Source organism: Lepus europaeus, chromosome 7, assembly GCF_033115175.1.
Source record: "Lepus europaeus isolate LE1 chromosome 7, mLepTim1.pri, whole genome shotgun sequence".
NCBI lineage: Eukaryota > Metazoa > Chordata > Mammalia > Lagomorpha > Leporidae > Lepus > Lepus europaeus.
Window position 1 is genome coordinate 80,142,580 of NC_084833.1, and position 10,212 is coordinate 80,152,791.

Below are 10,212 nucleotides of genomic sequence, written 5' to 3' on the forward strand. Positions count from 1 at the left end.
TGGCATCAGGTCTATCTCAAATTATATCACCTGTTCCTTTTATCCTCAAGTTCTTCAGAGCTCTCATTCTGTTTCACATTCGTGATCCAAGCCACCTAACTCCTTTGACACTGATTACAACTGAAACTAAGTCCAAACTCTTCAATATGGTATATAAAACCCTGCACAGCCTGGTCCTCATCTAATTCTGGAGCTACATCATCCTTGTTGTCCTATTTTCTGTGCCTTAAACATTTCAATCTCTCTCCTCATTCGAGTTTTTTTGCATTCACTGTGCTCTATGGCTGGAAATGCCTTCTCTCCTCTCCATACCATATGACCTGATATTTGCATTGTTTGAGCCACAGTCTATATGTAACCCCCCAAAAAGGCGATATGTAACTTAGCCTATCGATCATTAATATTACTCCCACATCCTTCAGTAGTTTACACTTCCTATGTGACTTAGTTTAGGTTCTCCTTAAGAAAAACCTGAGGCCGGCGCCACGGCTCAATAGGCTAATCCTCCACCTGTGGCGCCGACACACCAGGTTCTAGTCCCGGTCAGGGCACCGGATTCTGTCCCGGTTGCTCCTCTTCCAGGCCAGCTCTCTGCTGTGGCCCGGGGGGTGGGGGGGTGGGGGGGTTCCTGCCTTCGTATTCAGGAGTCATCTCAAAGAAAAGCAGGGGTGTTTAGAGAATAGGAGAGAAATATAGGGAAGAAGGAAAAGCCAATAAAAAGTGCTTTGCTGAGTGGATAGTTTCTGGGGCACATAGAATGCAATGTACTGGTAACTTTTTGAGAATCAATGTACAATCAGTCCCTACATTTTCCCTCTTAAGGAAAGAAGGCTGTACACTTATCCCATCTACCAATAGTTAAGGGCTGACCTATGGTTGTTAATTCCCAATATGGATTCATATTTCCCCAATTCTTAAGTTATCTTCAGATTAATAAATAGGTGCGGATTTTTAATAAGGTCTTCATCAAGGCTTTTAATCTTATTTCAGATTTATTTGTATCCAACATTTTAAACTATATCTGCATACATTTTCTGATATTTCAAAACCTTATTCTGAGGTTGAAGTCCTTTCTACACCTGGAGTTTATCTGTACAAATATTAGGTGGCTAAGATTTAATTTTATTTTTTTCTTATGGTGACAACCACTTTGTCACTGTATTTTCATACTACCTCTTTTATTGCAAAATTAAATGACATGTGAGTCTGATTTTGGACTTTTTTGTTCCTCTGCTCACTTTCACTATCCCTCACCCAATACCACGGTATGTTCAGATAATTTCATAATAAATCCTAATATCTGGTGTTTTGAGTTTTTCTCTGCTTATCATTTTCAGAAGCACCCTAGATAGTCTTAACTTTATTTCTGAACACAAATTTCAGTATCATCAAATTTCATGAAGAAAAAGTTGAGGTGTTCATTAGGCTCATTCTAACATCCAATTTGCAAAAGCTATTATCTTGATTATATCGTCTTACATTCAGTAAACATGGTATATCTCTCTATTTCTATAGGTCTTTTGTAATATATTTTCTTAAAAATCTACATTTCTTTTTTTTTTTTATTTTTGACAGGCAGAGTGGACAGTGAGAGAGAGAGACAGAGAGAAAGGTCTTCCTTTTGCCATTGGTTCACACTCCAATGGCCACCGCGGTAGCGCGCTGCGGCCTGCGCACCGCGCTGTTCCGATGGCAGGAGCCAGGTGCTTATCCTGGTCTCCCATGGGGTGCAGAGCCCAAGCACTTGGGCCATCCTCCACTGCACTCCCTGGCCACAGCAGAGAGCTGGCCTGGAAGAGGGGCAACCGGGACAGGATCGGTGCCCCGACCGGGACTAGAACCCGGTGTGCCGGCGCCGCAAGGCAGAGGATTAGCCTAGTGAGCCACGGCGCCGGCCAAAAATCTACATTTCTAAGTAGAAATGTTAAACATCTTTTTTTTCTTTCATGTACACTTGATAGTTAAAGAATATTTTGATATATGGTTATATTATGTATAATCTTTATTCTGCACCTGTATTAACCTAACTTTTTTTTGAATTCTCTATATAATTCAAGATAAGGCTATCATTTATCCAGATATTTGACCACTCTTACTTCATACATATTTCCATAAGTATTCTCTGAATTGATTATCTTTCTCCTTTAAGAAATACATTCTAGGGGCCGGCGCCGTGGCTCACTTGGTTAATCCCCGGCCTTGTGGCACCGGCATCCCATATGAGTGCCGGGTTCTAGTCCTGGTTGCTCCTTTTCCAGTTCAGCTCTCTGCTGTGGCCTGGGAGGGCCGGGGAGGATGGCCCAAGTGCTTGGGCCCCTGCGCCCACATGGGAGATGAGGAGACACCTGGCTCCCTTCTTCAGATACGTGCAGCGCGGCTGTAGTGGCATTTGGGGAGTGACCCAATGGAAGGAAGACCTTTCTCTCTGTCTCTCTCTCTGTCTATAACTCTACCTGTCAAATAAATTAATTAAAAAAAGAAAAAAAATACATTCTATTTTTTTCCATCTTAGGTTTTTGTTCAGAAAAACATCTGAACCTTATATGCCTAAAATGCTTCATTATGCCTTCACATTTTAATTTCCCTACATTCAGTAGCTTGTGTAGTTGGAGAGTTGATCTCTTTATATTCTTTTAAAAATTTATTTAAGATACACAAATTTCCCATATTTCATGTATACAGATTTAGGAGCATAGTGGTACTTCCCACCCTACCCTCCCTCCTGCCCATGCTCCTATGCTTCTTCTTCCTCCTTCTCTTATCCCCATTCCTAATTTTATAAAGATCTATTTTCAGTTCACTTTATATACATAAGATTAACCCTACATTAAGCAAATAATTCAACAGACTATGAAGAAAAAAAAAAACATGATTCCTCAACAGTAGAGACAAAGGCTATAAACAATAATCAAATCTCAAAATGTCAATTTCACTCCAATACATCATGTTTTAGGCACTTGTAGAGAATATCTTAACAATTCTAAATTAGTATCTGTTAATTATAATGAGCTCATGGGATAGACTTCAGGGGTCATCAACAACCCAGAGATCAGAAAATCACAACCACTCCTCACCTCATTAAATATTTCCTTAGAGCAAACCTTCCCTCTTTGCCCTCTAGGAGGAAGTATCATTAGGAGGAAGCAGTGTAGAAATTACCATTCTCCAGTTTTAAGAATCTTGAGAAGGGTAATTAAAGAAGAGATTCTTCAGATTTCTTATTTGCCAGCAGCTCTTTTTATTTCCACATGAGCAAATGACTCCCAGCTACCTTGATTTTCCTTTAGGAGACAGACAAGAAGAGGCCTAAGTCACTGGTATGGAGACAGATATTTCTTTTTTCTTTTTTTTTTTTAAGATTCGTTTATTTGAAAGGCAGAGTTATTATTTGAAAGGCAGAGTTATAGTGAGGCAGAATGAGAGACAGAGAGATGTTCTCTCCACTGGTTCACTCCCCAAATGGCCACAAGGAGCAAGCCTGGGCCAGATTGAATCCAGGAGCTAGAAGCCAAGAACCAGGTGCTTCTTCTGGGCCTCCCATGTGGGTCATAATGTTCCAAATACTTGGGTCATCTTCTGCTGTTTTCCCAGGCACATCAGTAGGGAACTGAAGCTAAAGCAGAGCAGCCACCACAAGAACAAGCACTCATATCAGATGACAGCTTAACCCTATGTGCCACAGCACTGGCCCCCAATACTTAATATTATAAAGGAAAATAGGAAAGGAGGAAAGTTGTAGAGACAAAGAAAATAAAATTCCAAAGTTTCCCCTCTACTAGCGTTCCCAGACTGCTCCCTACACAAGGACAAGACCTCTCTCTCTCTCTCTCTCGCTTTCTCTCTCTCTCTCTCTACCTGTATTGATCTATATTGCCTATCCCTTGATCTAACTCTTCCCACCACAGACACACAATAGTTCTTAACATTTCTCCTCACAGTTTTTTTTTTTATTTTTTTTTTGTTTGTTTGCTTGTTTTTAAGTAACTTGCTTGCACCTGGAGTCAAGTCATCTGCATTGCCTACCCTGGCCTGTATATAGAGATCTCATTGTGACCCGACAGCTGAGAGAAGCATGGTAGTGGTACATACAAAGGAGTCGGCATGACTCATTTTAGAAGTTACTGTTTATTTTAGTTAAGCCATGATGGGAACTATGAAAATCTCTTTACCGAATACTGTAGTGTGTTAACGGATAATAAATTATCAATGTTTTTTCAATATGATGACAGCTATGGAGCCTCTGAGGAACTGACATTTGTGACGGGACCTAAATTTGGAGAAGATATCATGTACACTGTGATCTGGAGAAAGCTAATTCCAAGAACAAGGAATAATGAATCGAAAAACACCTAGAGTTGGAAAGAACTTCAGAGTATTTTTGTTTAGGGTAGTCATTGTGAATTATCAAAAAATATTGACTCAGAATATATGCATTTGAAAGACAGCACCACATAACTCACTGATGGATTTAAACTAAGGAAAAGGGGGAAGAGAAGAATCCTGAACAACTCTTGATTGTTTTTCCTAAATAACACTTATTTATCTGAAATGTTTATGATCATTTATATGTTGACTTACTTAATATTTATGTCTGGTTTTTTTTAAAGATTTATTTATTTATTTGAAAGTCAGAGTTACACCGAGAGGAGAGGCAGAGAGAGAGAGAGAGAGAGGTCTTCCATCCAGTGGTTCACTCCCAGATAGCCGCAACAGCCAGAGCTGACTGATCCAAAGCCAGAAGCCAGGAGCTTCCTCTGGGTCGCCCCCGTGGGTGCTGGGGCCATCTTCTACTGCTTTCCCAGGCCATAGCAGAGAGCTGGATCAAAGAGGAGCAGCTGGGACTCGAACCAGCGCCCATATGGGATGCTGGTGCTTCAGGCCAGGACATTAAACAGCTGGCCCCGCAGCTCTGGCCCTTTATTTATTTATTTATTTGTCAGTTATTTATTTATTCATGTTTTTGAAGAAAATAACTTCAGCAATCATTTTTGGTAGTGTTTTTCACTATTGTGGTCTTGGCAACAAAAAGAGTACCTGAAGCACAGGTAGGGATTACCCATATTTGTTGAATGAATAAAGATACAACCACCCTTGAAATCTTCCCAAATGACCCACATTGTACTATCTATGCCCTCATAGCACACTTTCTACTCAATTATCTAACATCACCCTTGTCAAATTATATTGATGTCATTGGTTTCTTTAAGTATATCCCACGTAAGATTACAAAACTATTAATGATAAGGTTAATTCTTAGTCACCTTTATTTCTCCAGCACCTGTTCATTCCTTCATTTATTCAACAAATATGTACCTCTTATGTCCCAGGCAATCCTCAAGGTGAAGGAGATAGCAGTGAAGGATCCTAATTACAATTATCTTGTTGTAAATTATGTTTACCAGTGTGAGAAGATAAACCCACAGAAAATAAGCAGGAGATGATAACGGCTAGGATAAGGATATATGTCACCCCTCATCCATTTCTTACAGAATATGGAGTACAAGTTTGTGCTATGACTTAAATTGTAAAGAAATTGGGAAGTGAGAAATTGACAGAATCTCTAGAGGACATTTAATGACTCTTATAATGATCATCAATTGACCATTTAAAGAGGGAAATGACATAGCCAAGAACCAGAGGTTACTTTCTTATATCCAAGAGAAAATGAGATTCACAAAAGGATTAGCCAGAGCATATAGTAGAAGGTGATCCTTTGAATGGACCCAGAAAAGATCAAGGTGTAAAGAGGTGAGAAAAATAACCTTGCCTTCAAGACCTGGTCATTAAAATTAGGTGAATGAGTAAGTCAAACAATACAGTCTAGATAGAAGACAAGATTGGATGCCCTGAACCTGGAGCAGATAACTCTAGGAGACAGGGAAAATAAATACATAGACTATAAAGGCAGATAGAATAAAATATACAGGAGGCTAGGAGCAATGTTAGTAGGTAGTATAAATCTATCATTTTGAGAATTCTTATGGGGACTCAAGCAAAGGATAAATGAGGTTTCAGTGACAGTTCTGAGTACGTATCTTGAAAATATTGCCAAACAATGGAGAAGATGCAAGAAAAACCTATTTAATTGGGGGAAAAAAGCCTAATATGATAACTTTCTGGTTAGAAATTGATTTTTCACAGGATTCTGGATACAACCAAAATCTTCTTGTTAGATCAGAAATTATGTTGCCAGAATCTAGCAAGCATTATTATTACTATATATTGGGAAAAGTCTGTGAACATTTGTCTGCTCAGTATTTTTCAGAAATGTTTCTTATTTATTGTTGACTATTTCTGTATTTTCTGCTCATTTCAAAAAGTGGTCATGATTTTCTATTAAATATAGTTTACAAAATAAGCAAGTAGTTAAAATTAAAAGCAATTATAAATGTAAATAATTATACAAAGTTAGAGGGGGCTAGCATTGTGGCACAGCAGATAAAGCTGCTGCTGGCAATGCCAGTATTCCACATGGATGTGGGTTCCTGTCCTGTATGCTCCCTGATCCAGCTCCCTGCCAATGCCCTATGAAAAGCCACAGAAGATGGCCCAAGTGCTTGGGCCCCTGCACCCACATGGGAGAATCAGATGAAGCTCGTGGCTCCTGGTTTCATCCTGGTTCAGCACTAGTGGTTGCAGCCATTTGAGGGGAAAAAAATAAATAAATAAAACAGCAGATGGAAGATTTCTATTGTTTCTTTGTCTCCTTCTCTCTGTGTAACTCCAACTTTCAAAATAAATGAATGAATATTTTTAGAGAAAATTAATTAGATCATAAATCTTAGAATAAGGGAAATTACTGAAAATCAAAGCTGAGTATGTTGTGGTTAGGGGCTAAATAGGATCCAAAATTCACCCTAGAGGCTGGTATTGTGATGCATCAGGTTAAGCCAGCATTCAAGATGCCAGCATTTAGATTTTGGAGTGCCTGTTTTTGTCCTGATGCTGTACTTCTGAGCCTGCATCCTGCTAATGTGCTTGGGAAGATAGTGGTTTATGTACTTGGGCTGCTGTCACCCATATGGAAGACCAGATGGATGGGAGGGGGAAGCCATTGTAATCCATAAGCTGTACATTGGAAATTTATATTCATTAAATAAAAGTTAAAAAAAAAAAAACAACAGATGGAGCCACTGATTTCTGGCTTCATCCTGGTCCATCCTTGGCTATTGCAATTGCAGCCATTTGGGCAAATGGATCTCTCTCTCTCTCTCTCTCTCTCTCTCTCTCTCTCTGTCTGTCTTTCAAATAAAAAAATTGTAAAAAATAAAGTAAAATTCAGAGTTGACATTGTGGCACAGCAGTTTAAGCTGAAACCTGCCATTGCTAACATTCCATATTGTAACACCACTTAAGGTTCCAGCTGCCCCACTTACGATCCAGCTCCATGCTAGTGAGGTGGCAGATGATGGTCTGGATGTCTTGGTGCCTGCCACCCACATGGGGGACCTGGGTGGATTTCAGTGCTCCTGGCTTCAGCCTAGACAAGCCCTGGCTCTTGTAGCCATTTGGGAAGAAAATCAGCAAATGAGAGATATTTCTCTCTGTCTTTCCCTTTTTCTCTCTCCCTCTCTCTTTTCACTCTGCCTATTATATAATATATATATATATATATATATATATATTTAAAAGATTTTTGATAGTGGCCATAATACTACATAATAAATAAATACATACATAAATACATGAATTTCACTCTGAAAAGAAAATATATAAAATAAAAAAAATTACCTTGAAAATCTTTTTAATTTTTTTAAGATTTATATATTTATTTGAAAGGCAGATTTAGAGAGAGAGATAGATATTTTCCATCCACTGGTTCACTACCCAAAAGGCTGCAAAGCCAGAAGCCTAGAATTCTATGTGGGTCTCCTACATGGGTACAGGGACTCAAGCACATGGGCCATCTTCTGCTGCTTTCTCAGGCACATAAACATGGAACTGGGTAGGAAGTGGAACAGCCAGTATGTGAACTGGCACCCATTCAGATCGCCAGTATTGCAGGTGGCAGCTTAACCCACTGTGCTACAGCGCTGGCAATGAAAAATCTCTTTAAATATTCCTCGATGATTAGAACCTGAATCCTTAAAAACACAAATTTTAATATTTATTCTCTTATCTTTCATTTCTTCAACTACTGTAACTCCAAATCTTCTTGCATTCTCTCTCAGCCACCAGTTCATAGCAATAATTATACAAATTAGGAAAACTAATTTCAGACCTTCCCTTTCCATCCACCATCATTCCCTACTCACTTTGATCCCATCATTCATGGCTTCACTTCCTTCCCTATTCAATTAGATTCTATGTTGTAATCATTTTTATATAAAAGATTTATTCATTCACATATGCCCAACAATTCTATGCATGTATGTATGTGTATGATTTGCCTAGGACTTGACCTTGGAACATGTAAATTAACGTCACCACTGTGACCACTACATCTAAACTGACAATGTCCTTTTCTCTTTGGGTGCTAATGTTAATACCTGGGAATTTTCTATATTTAATTTTAGTTGCTTTGATTTTCTAACCATTCTACTTTGTTCTGTTTTCATGAATATAATTTGAATTAAGTCATGGTAAAGTCTCCAGGTTTTTCCTCTGAAGTTGCACATTGGGTGTAACGTTTCTGATGCCTCTGCTAGCAAAACAATTCAAATCTACCTGCTCTCAGCATTATTTTAGATTTCTAATCTGTGTCCTGGTGATTACTCTATTCTACCATATATTCTTTGGATCCTCTGTTTTCCTAAACAAATTTCTGGAATACATCTATCTTCAACATTTATATATAATTTATCATATGTTTAAAAATGCATGCTCTCATTTTTACTCAGGTGTCACAAATCCTTTTGTTTTGGATTTTTGCTATTAATGTTCATGTTAAAAAAAGTTTGAACAACAGAAAAAGGAAAAGAATAATTTTCTTTACTAACTTTTCTCTAAATATGTGGAAATATTTTCACGCTCTTCAAAGAAATGCTCTGGAATTTAAAAATCAACAGAAACAAAATAAAACTTCAAATGTTTTCAAAATTTGTTGATAATGAGTTCCCATAAATAACATTTAAAAAAGAGTGTATGTTTCCTTTATAATGACAGATTAAGCTATCTGGGAGTTATATGGGAAATTTAAATGGAATATAGAAAGTATAATTCCAATGATATTAAGGTGAACTTAAACTAAACATTATGGATGGTGCTAAAGTCAAAAAGATCCTAATGTTGTCATTTGGCCTGAAGAAATCCATACCTTTATTCTGCCTTCTTTGTGGGGAGCAAAGATTTTAATATATAGCACAAATTAGGACCCTATATATTGCATTATCATCACTAGCATTTTGTTTTATCAGCTTAGTATTTTGTTTAAATAAGTTTCAAATAATTCTATAGAAGGTAGTTTGCAGGAAATATGAATTTAACTATTTTCTCACATTCAGAAGCAAACATTGCAGGCATGCTAGGCAGCTGTTCCTTTTAGAAAGGACAAGTACTAGCAGAACACACCCTGCCAAAAAAGCCTTGATTTACTTGACTTACCATGGTAGCCATTCTCATTATGACCCTGTAATAAGTCTTATAGTATGTATGAGGGTTTGTGTAACTATTAGCCCACACTGACATACTCATTCCTTTCCTTCCTCTGCCAAGAGTCTATTTCTGCTTACCTGACAACAACAACAAAGTGACAATTGCACTGATTATTTGGAGCAAAGCAGAAATCAGAATTTAGGTTATAGAGTTTCTTTGAGAAATATATTCCATATAATGATCAACTTCAAAATAATTTCACCAAAGTCTAGATACGCTTAGAATTGAAGATTTTAAAGGTACATAAAAATAAAGAAATTTATTCTTACCTGGCGGGGGAGATACCATGATCACACAGGTGGCTTTCCCAGCGCAAGGCTTTTTCATTGCACTCCGACGTGCTGACCCCTGCAATTTCTTCAAATTGGGAAACTCGACTGCATAGTAGTAGGGAACTGCATTTGTGCTCATTCCTTAAAAAAGTTTTTTTTTTTTTTTACAAACTCAAATTACTTTCTATACTTAATAAATATTACTTTTTTTTTTCTATTTTGCTTGTTTCACATTAGAATTCTGACTAATCATAACCTTTAGGAGGAATTTATTTGAAATTCAAGGGTTTTTGTCTACAGAAAAAATATAAAATTTTGTTGGTTAAATATTAATAATTAGAATCTG

At 37.7% G+C, this 10,212-nt stretch overlaps 1 pseudogene; it reads left to right on the plus strand.

The window, feature by feature from the left end:
• The first annotated feature begins 9,855 nt into the window (after positions 1 to 9,855).
• LOC133764997 (U1 spliceosomal RNA) lies at positions 9,856 to 10,010 on the plus strand (annotated as a pseudogene).
• Positions 10,011 to 10,212: the final 202 nt, after the last annotated feature.